The sequence below is a fragment of the Neomonachus schauinslandi genome, chromosome 1 (genome assembly GCF_002201575.2).
Source record: "Neomonachus schauinslandi chromosome 1, ASM220157v2, whole genome shotgun sequence".
In the NCBI taxonomy this organism is placed as follows: domain Eukaryota; kingdom Metazoa; phylum Chordata; class Mammalia; order Carnivora; family Phocidae; genus Neomonachus; species Neomonachus schauinslandi.
Window position 1 is genome coordinate 155,591,540 of NC_058403.1, and position 7,197 is coordinate 155,598,736.

A 7,197-nucleotide genomic window follows, 5' to 3' on the forward strand; every position below is an offset into this window, starting at 1 on the left:
CCTAGAGATTCATTCTTTGACTCCGTGACACAAAAAACTCACTCCCCCACTTTACCAGGTCCCAGCTCTCAGACTCGCCCAAGCTGGGTGGCACTGTGCAGGAGCAGCAGCTCGGGGCCACTTGTTCTCAAGCTGTGGTCCTGGGAGCCTGCAGAAGAATGCAGCTCTAGTAGCGGGGAGAGGCTCAGCCAAGCTGCAGGGCACAGCCCCAAGGCATCCCATTCCACTAGCTGCCTTGGGTGCAGCAGGGGAGGGGGGGCAGGAGAGGCAAGGGAGAGCAAAGCTGACTCTTCTTCGGCAATCAGTCTGCTCCATTAGGCACCTGGCAGGGAGGCTACTGTGTCCCTCCCACAGCAGGGTCCCTGGGGGGTCCTGTTTCATCTGCTGTCTTTCCCACTATCCTGTGCACAGGGGCTGGCCATGGTACAGGCTCCCCAGAACACCTGAGCCTGCAGACCTGTAATCAACCTTAAGGAATCGCTTTCAACTCTTAAGGCTCAATTTGCTTGTCTCCAAACGAGATGTCACAAGATTGTCTCCCAACACTGTCCTGAAGGTTAATACTCGTATAAGGGACAGCTGCCCACATTCATAGAAGGTCTCCCAGGTCCAAAGTGCATAATCTCATGTCATTCTGAAGCAACTTAGTATTTATCCCTCCACCCCAATTTTAGCCAAAGAAACTAAGAGTCAGAGTTTGAGAAACTTGACCAAGATCACTGAGAAGCGAGGGAGTAGGGAGAAAATAGTCACCTGAAGCCAAAGGCCACCACCCTTAACTCAGCGTCTGAGCATACTTGTTAAATTCTGTCTCCATCTGCACCTAAGGGATATTCCTGCCTCTTCTAGGGAGGTGACAAATGAGGGACCTGAACAGGTGCGGGGAGGAGGGGCTGGGCTCTAAGTAGCGCGACCTCAAGAACTGTGTTGGGGTCAAGCTGGGGCCCAGGGGTCAATGCTCTTGTGCACTAGGGACGGCGGAGGGGGAGGGGGTGGAAACTCTCCAATCACAAAAGGCCCTTGTGCCCGGCCCCCAGATTTGGCCAATCGGGGCGGGGGGGGGGGCAATCTTTTCCACTCCCGAGAATGGGGTGAGGGACTTAGCCCAGCAGACCGAGGGCCCCTCCGCCACGGACCAGCCCTGTCACCTTCGACTTGTCCCTTTCTTTCTCTGATCCTCAGTTAGATAACGCCCGCCTCACAGGGCTGAGCGGGCTCGGTAAAGCGCCCTGCCCACCCGGCCCGGCTGGATCCTCGGCGAGCCCAAACCCTTTAGCCTGAGGACCCCTGGCTAAGCTGGAGGCTCGGCTGCCCCAGGGGGAATCCCGGACCTGGACCCCAGGCCCTGCGTCCCCGCAGCGAAGCTCGTGCGTCCACCAGGCGCCCCCACTGGGGGACCCGAGCCCAGAAACCCTGGAGTCGCGAGTTGGCAGCCTCCTTCCCTCGGAGGGTCGGGGCTCGGGGCTGGGGGTGGGGGGACTCACCAAGCGCGGGAGGAGGCACAGGAGTCGCGGGCCAGAAGGGACCTCTGAGAGCCTCGGTCGGGGGACAGAGGCTGGCGCAGGCCGGCCCAGGGCAGCGGAGAGGTGGGACCCGCCCCTGCCTGTCCCAGAGCCTCCGCCAAGGCCAGAGCCTCAGAAGGGAGGGGCCCCAGGCTGAGGCCAGAGGGGCGGGGCGCGGGGCGGGCGGAATGTCGCCCTGGGCAGGGGTGGGGAGGGCTCTCACTGGCTGTGTGAGTGTGGCCTGGGCGTGTCACTCACCCTCTCTGGGCTTGCTTGCATTTACAGGCGAAAGGACTTGCTATGGACCCTTCAGAATTCACAGGGCTTCGAAAAGGCTCAAGTGTCTGGCGGTTAGGGATATCTGCAAGGCTGAGTTGGTGGGAAGAAACTCGCCAACCCTGATAATTTCACTCTCACTCACTCATTCAAGAATAATGTGCCAAGTTCCTACCGTCTGCAATGGACAAGGGCAGAGCCAAAGACAGTAACTGTGTCCAGGTGAATAATGGGGTTTCTGCCTGCCCAGTGCTCTTCCTGCCTGGTGCAGCCCCAGGCCTCCCTCTAGACAATTCTTCTTTTTGCTCCCTTCCACCTAGTCTGGTGCCCCGATGCCTCCCCTGTCCCAGGCAGGGTTATCTGTCCCACTCTGGGCCAAAGTCCAGAAAAGAGAATACAGAGGAAGATAAATCTGCACATTGTTTTCTGACTGTGAGCCCATGTCCAGTGGCTCCTGGACAAGCCACCAAGCATGCCCTTCCTGCCACACCTGCTGTTGGACTCTGCTATGGCCTTCTTAGCCTCGCTCCTTCTGAGATTCTCTCCACCTGAGCTCAGCCACCTGGACCTCTACACAGTGCCTGAACATTCGAGTGTGTTCTGGCCTCAGGGCCTTTACACTGGCCCTTGCCAGAATGTTCCTCTCTCAAATACTACAGAGGCATGCCCCTGCCTTCACATCGTAGCTGATATATCCAATATCTGATCCAGAGCCTTAGAGAAGCTTTTCCAAGTCACACAATCTAAAGAAGTTTCTCAGCCAGTCCCCATCACTTCACTCTTTTATTTCCTGCACAGCACTTACTGCATATCTGACATTTTTTTAGTTCATTATTTGGTTATTAATCTGCCTCTCCAGCTACTACAACTCTTTGAGGACAGGAAACTTGTAGAATGTGTTCACTTTTGTCAGGGGCCTGGACTGGGAAAATAGCATGAGCAGAGCTTTGAGGCTAGAATAGAGAAGGCAGAAGGATAGGTGACCGGAAATCCTGAAAAAATGGGCTTGGGAGATTGGACACCCTTAAAAGTGTCAGGAAGTCAGGGAAGAACCCACAGCCTTAGCAGCGCATGGAGCTGGAGAGGAGGGGAGTTTACACAGAAAGTTTATGCGGTCACATAGAAAATAGAAAATGCGCCAGATGAACCGGATGATCTGGCTAAGATTTCCAGGCAGAATGTTGAAGGTGCCTCCTGGCTTCTTATTGCTGCTTATACTAAAATGTGAGAGAAGAGAAATAAGCCAAAAGAGAGACTACTAAATAAAAAAGAATGCTGATTTTGAAAGTTCCCAGATGTCAAATGATGCTAAAATTAACAAATGGTTTCCCGGCAAAGATGTAATGCGGGGCCATGCCAGGAAGAGATGGCATGATAAAGCCAAGGGGGTGGCTAAACATCCTTTGTTAAGTCCTTAAAAGGATCAAAAGTGGCACTTCAGAGTATTTGGTTAAACAGTAGGACTTCCAAGACACTTGAAGTTGCCATTCAGCAGAAGCCCAAGGTAGAGCAGGGTTTATCTCAAAGACATGTGTGGGTCTGCCAGTTGGCTAAAGGAACAAACCTCAATAAGATTCACAGAAGACACAAAGTTTTCAAAAGAATTACATTGACAAAACAGTGCCAACTTGGACTGAAAGGAACAGAGATAGTACTAAGTGAAAAGAGACTTCTAGAACCCCCTCCTCTCAAATGCTACTGGCAAGAAGCAGCCTGAGAAAGCACACAGATGCAAACACAGGCTGTATTTCATGGAAACAAAAGGACAACTTGGAGAGCAGAATGAAGAGTTCAAAGGGTGGAAGAAGAGCACAGAGAATCACATTCAGGCCAGAGTCGGCTTGAGTGCTAATCAAGGAACTTCCAACTTCTGCCCAGGTAGGGTTCAGAACTGTACAGACTGGGGATGCCTGTGTGCCTCCCATCCCCATCCCCTTGGAACAAGGATGTCTGTGGTGGTCATGCTGTGCCTGTCCCACCATTATATGTTGGGTGTGGGCAGGGGGGAAGGGGTGCAGACAGCTTGTCCCTTGAATCCACAGTTCTTCAGATAGTGATTGTACTCAAGGAGCTCCATGGAAGGAAATATGCCCAAGGAGCTTCCTCCACATCAGGACCTGATTTAGATGCAGAGTCTAGGCTCTGAGCTGATTCTGTAATAGCATGGGACTTTTGGTGGAGGGTATTTGGAAGAGTGCATATGTTTTGCATGTGGGAGGTCTGTAAATAATCTGTGGCCACTGGGTGGACTGTGGACTGGGTGGACACTTCCTGCATTCAAGAGGAGGAGTGCAATTCCTTAAGCCCTGGAGCATGGGCTGGATTCAATGACTTGCTTCTAACAAAGAGAACACACAGTAGAAGTGACAGCATGTGACTCCTAAATCTGTACTATCATAGACTAGAGAGAGAAGCAGGGCCTGAGTTCATAGTGGCAGAGCCAGCTCTTCTATACCCTAGAACGATGATACTCTCTGAATGAGTTATACTGAGCCCACCTCTGCCAGTTCTGTTCACTGTGCCAGGAATGCCCCTTTACTTCATCTCTCTGAGCCCCAGTTATGCTTTGGGGATTGGTCTGTGCATTATCTCTTTTGGGAAGCCTTCCCCAACTCTCGTCCCTTGGGAATTCCCACACTCATAGCCCAGTTCACAGTCTAATATAATTTCCCTTATGTTTGTCTGTCTGTCTCCCTGTCTTTCAACTGTAAGACCCCTGAGGGCAAGGGCAGGGTCTACTTCATCTGTGTACCCCAGAGACTTGCACAGGACCTCACTCAGAAAAGGTACCAGTGTGTGAGTGTGGATGGAGGGTGTCCCAACAGAGAGACCCTCTCCTTGAGCTTTCTGCTGGTTCCTCAGTGACTGGGGATATAGTGAGTACTTGCAAGCCCTCCGCTGTGGGTAAGTGGATTTGCAAGCCCTACACTGCGAGTAAGGGGATGGAGCTACTGCTCCAAACCTGAGGCAGTTTAGGAGGTGAGTCTGGCTCAGGCCCACACAGAAAAGTGACGAGATGGATAAAGAGATGGATTCTCTTTCTGTTGTGTAAGGATGATTCAGCTTATCTTTTGGGAACTCAATAACTGAGTGCTCTGTGTATGTTGCAAAGGAAACATTAACTTGCCAAGGTCTGTGGCCTATTGGAAAGCAAAGCTGGCAGGGTGCATGGCCTGAACTTTCTTTTCAAATCTGGGGCTAGTGCTCCACTTTGCTGAACTCCTAAGGCCTCCGGTTCAAATGCAAAGTGAGACCACCCCACACTTCTATCCCACCTTGTGAATAGCTCATGGTGTCGTACGATGTCCTATCCCTTAGAATCTCTCCCCAGTGGGAGCTGAGCACTTAGAAGGGTTTTCCTCGATATTCCCTCTTAAAATGGCCAACCTGTGATTTTACATATTGTCATAGTTTGTTCCAGCTGCGATAGCACAATGCCAGACCAGGTGGCTTATAAACAACAACAATTTATTTCTCACAGTTCTGGAGGCTGGAAGTCCAAGCTAATGCCAGCATGCTCAGGTGAGGGCCCTCTTTTGGGGAACTTCTCATTGTGTCCTCACATAGTGGAAGGGGCCAGAGAGCTCTGTGGAGTCTCTTTCATAAGGGCACTAATCCCCTTGGTGAGGGCTCCACCCTCATTACCTGATCACCCCCAAAGCCCTACTTCTAATCCTATCATCTTTGGGGTTAGGATTTCAACGTATGAATTTATAGAGGGGAAACAAATATTCAGACCATAGCACGTATAGAGGCAAAAATATGAGTTAGCTTTAATACAACTTAGGCCTTGAACCAGGATCCATCTGAGGACCTGGAATTACAAACGGAAATGTTTCTGAAGAGCTAAGCTGATGGTCAGGAGGTTCACAGCCATCTCCTATGAGGACCTTGCCAGCCTCCAGCAGAACCTGTTAACCCCTGTGTTAAATCAAAGCTTGGGGTTGTTTTGTGGTTGTATCCCAGTGCCCAGGACAGTCCCTAGCCTGAAGATAGGAGCTCATGGCATAGGAACGAATAAGAATGGAGGAGAGGCAGGTGAAGTCTTTCTCAAGTGCTTATAGCCTAGTGTGGGACATGAATGTGCAGACACAGCAGAAATCAAAGGTGGGGAAATGATGTGACAATATGACTGGCAGACTAGGATGAATTTTACCAGGAAAAAATGACAAAGACTCCAGCCAGAGAGAAGAGTAAGAATGAATGCAGGGGTTGTGGAGGTGGGAGTGTGAGTGTAAGTGGTTTCTAAGGAACAATGAGAAAGCATGACTCACCGTGTAGCTGGTTAAGCCAGACACAGAAGGACAAATACTGTGTGATTACACTTATCTGAGGTCCCTAGAGTCAACAGATTCCTAGACACAGAAAATAGGGTGGTGGTTGCAGGGTTTGAGCAAGGGGAGTGAGGAGTTAGTGTTCAATGGGGATGGAGTTTCAGTTTGGGAAAATGAAGAGTTCTGTAGGTGGATGGTTGCACAACAACATCAATGTACTTATTGCCACTGAATAGGACACTTAAAAATGCTTGAAATGGCAAATTTTATGTTATTTTACCACAATTAATTGTTTTAAAAGTAATTTCCATTGGCCTTCATCTTAATTTCATTTTTTAAAAAAGGCTATTCAGCATCAAAAAGCTTAAAGGAACAATGGGCCTTGTTGGAAACTGTGCAGCTTATCCTGGTCCTGGGCCTGGCATTTGGGAAGCAGCCTCTGGCTGTAGAACGAGCAGTTTCCACGTGTGAGAAACATGAGGTAGAGAGGCTAGAAGGTAGGAGACCAGTGAGAAGAACATGGCATTGGTCCCAAGGAGCACAGGTGGTGCCCAGGGCCAGGGACAGTGGAGGTGTTACCACCTCTAGGCCCTCAGGGGTTAAGAAAGAGGGCCAGGGAGCATTTGCTGCACCCAGTGGAGGGTGCTGTGGAAAGAGGACTGTTTAAGAGCAGTAACCTTGGGCAAGGACACAGCCAGCCACCAACAAAGCCCAGGGAAAAAGCACCCATCTCACTCTCCTCCTTCTTCTCCATCTCCTTCCAGGACTCTCTAATGGTTAAATCCATTTTAGTCAAAGACAAAGAAGCCAGTGGATTCATTCTATCAAGTCAGACCCCTGGGCAGCAAGCAACAAGGGAAGGGTGGAGAGTAGACCTAGAGAGACCAATAGATGAGCTGGTACTATCCAGTTAGGAGAGAGCCCACCAAAGTTCAATAGCGGGAACTTAATATATGGTTACAAAAGCATTAGAAGAGTTGAGAGTGCAAACATGAAATGGTGAGGCAGGCCAAAGATTAGCAGCAGATAGAAAGCTGACACTGCCTTAAAGCCAGATGGACACATGAAGGGAAGATGAGGTCACCAATGCCTTTTGTGTTGCCAAACCTAATGCACACACTTTGTCCCCATCATGACCCCTCCAT

General features: G+C 50.4%; 1 protein-coding gene across 1 annotated transcript in view; it reads right to left on the bottom strand.

Moving 5' to 3' along the window:
* Positions 1–1,606, bottom strand: part of ALDH1L1 (aldehyde dehydrogenase 1 family member L1) — a 103,998-nt gene extending 102,392 nt beyond the window's left edge. Inside the window, exon 1 of the mRNA XM_044912678.1 lies at positions 1,485–1,606. The gene's annotated coding sequence lies outside the window, so the exon portion shown is untranslated. The remainder of the gene's footprint in view (positions 1–1,484) is intronic.
* Positions 1,607–7,197: the final 5,591 nt, after the last annotated feature.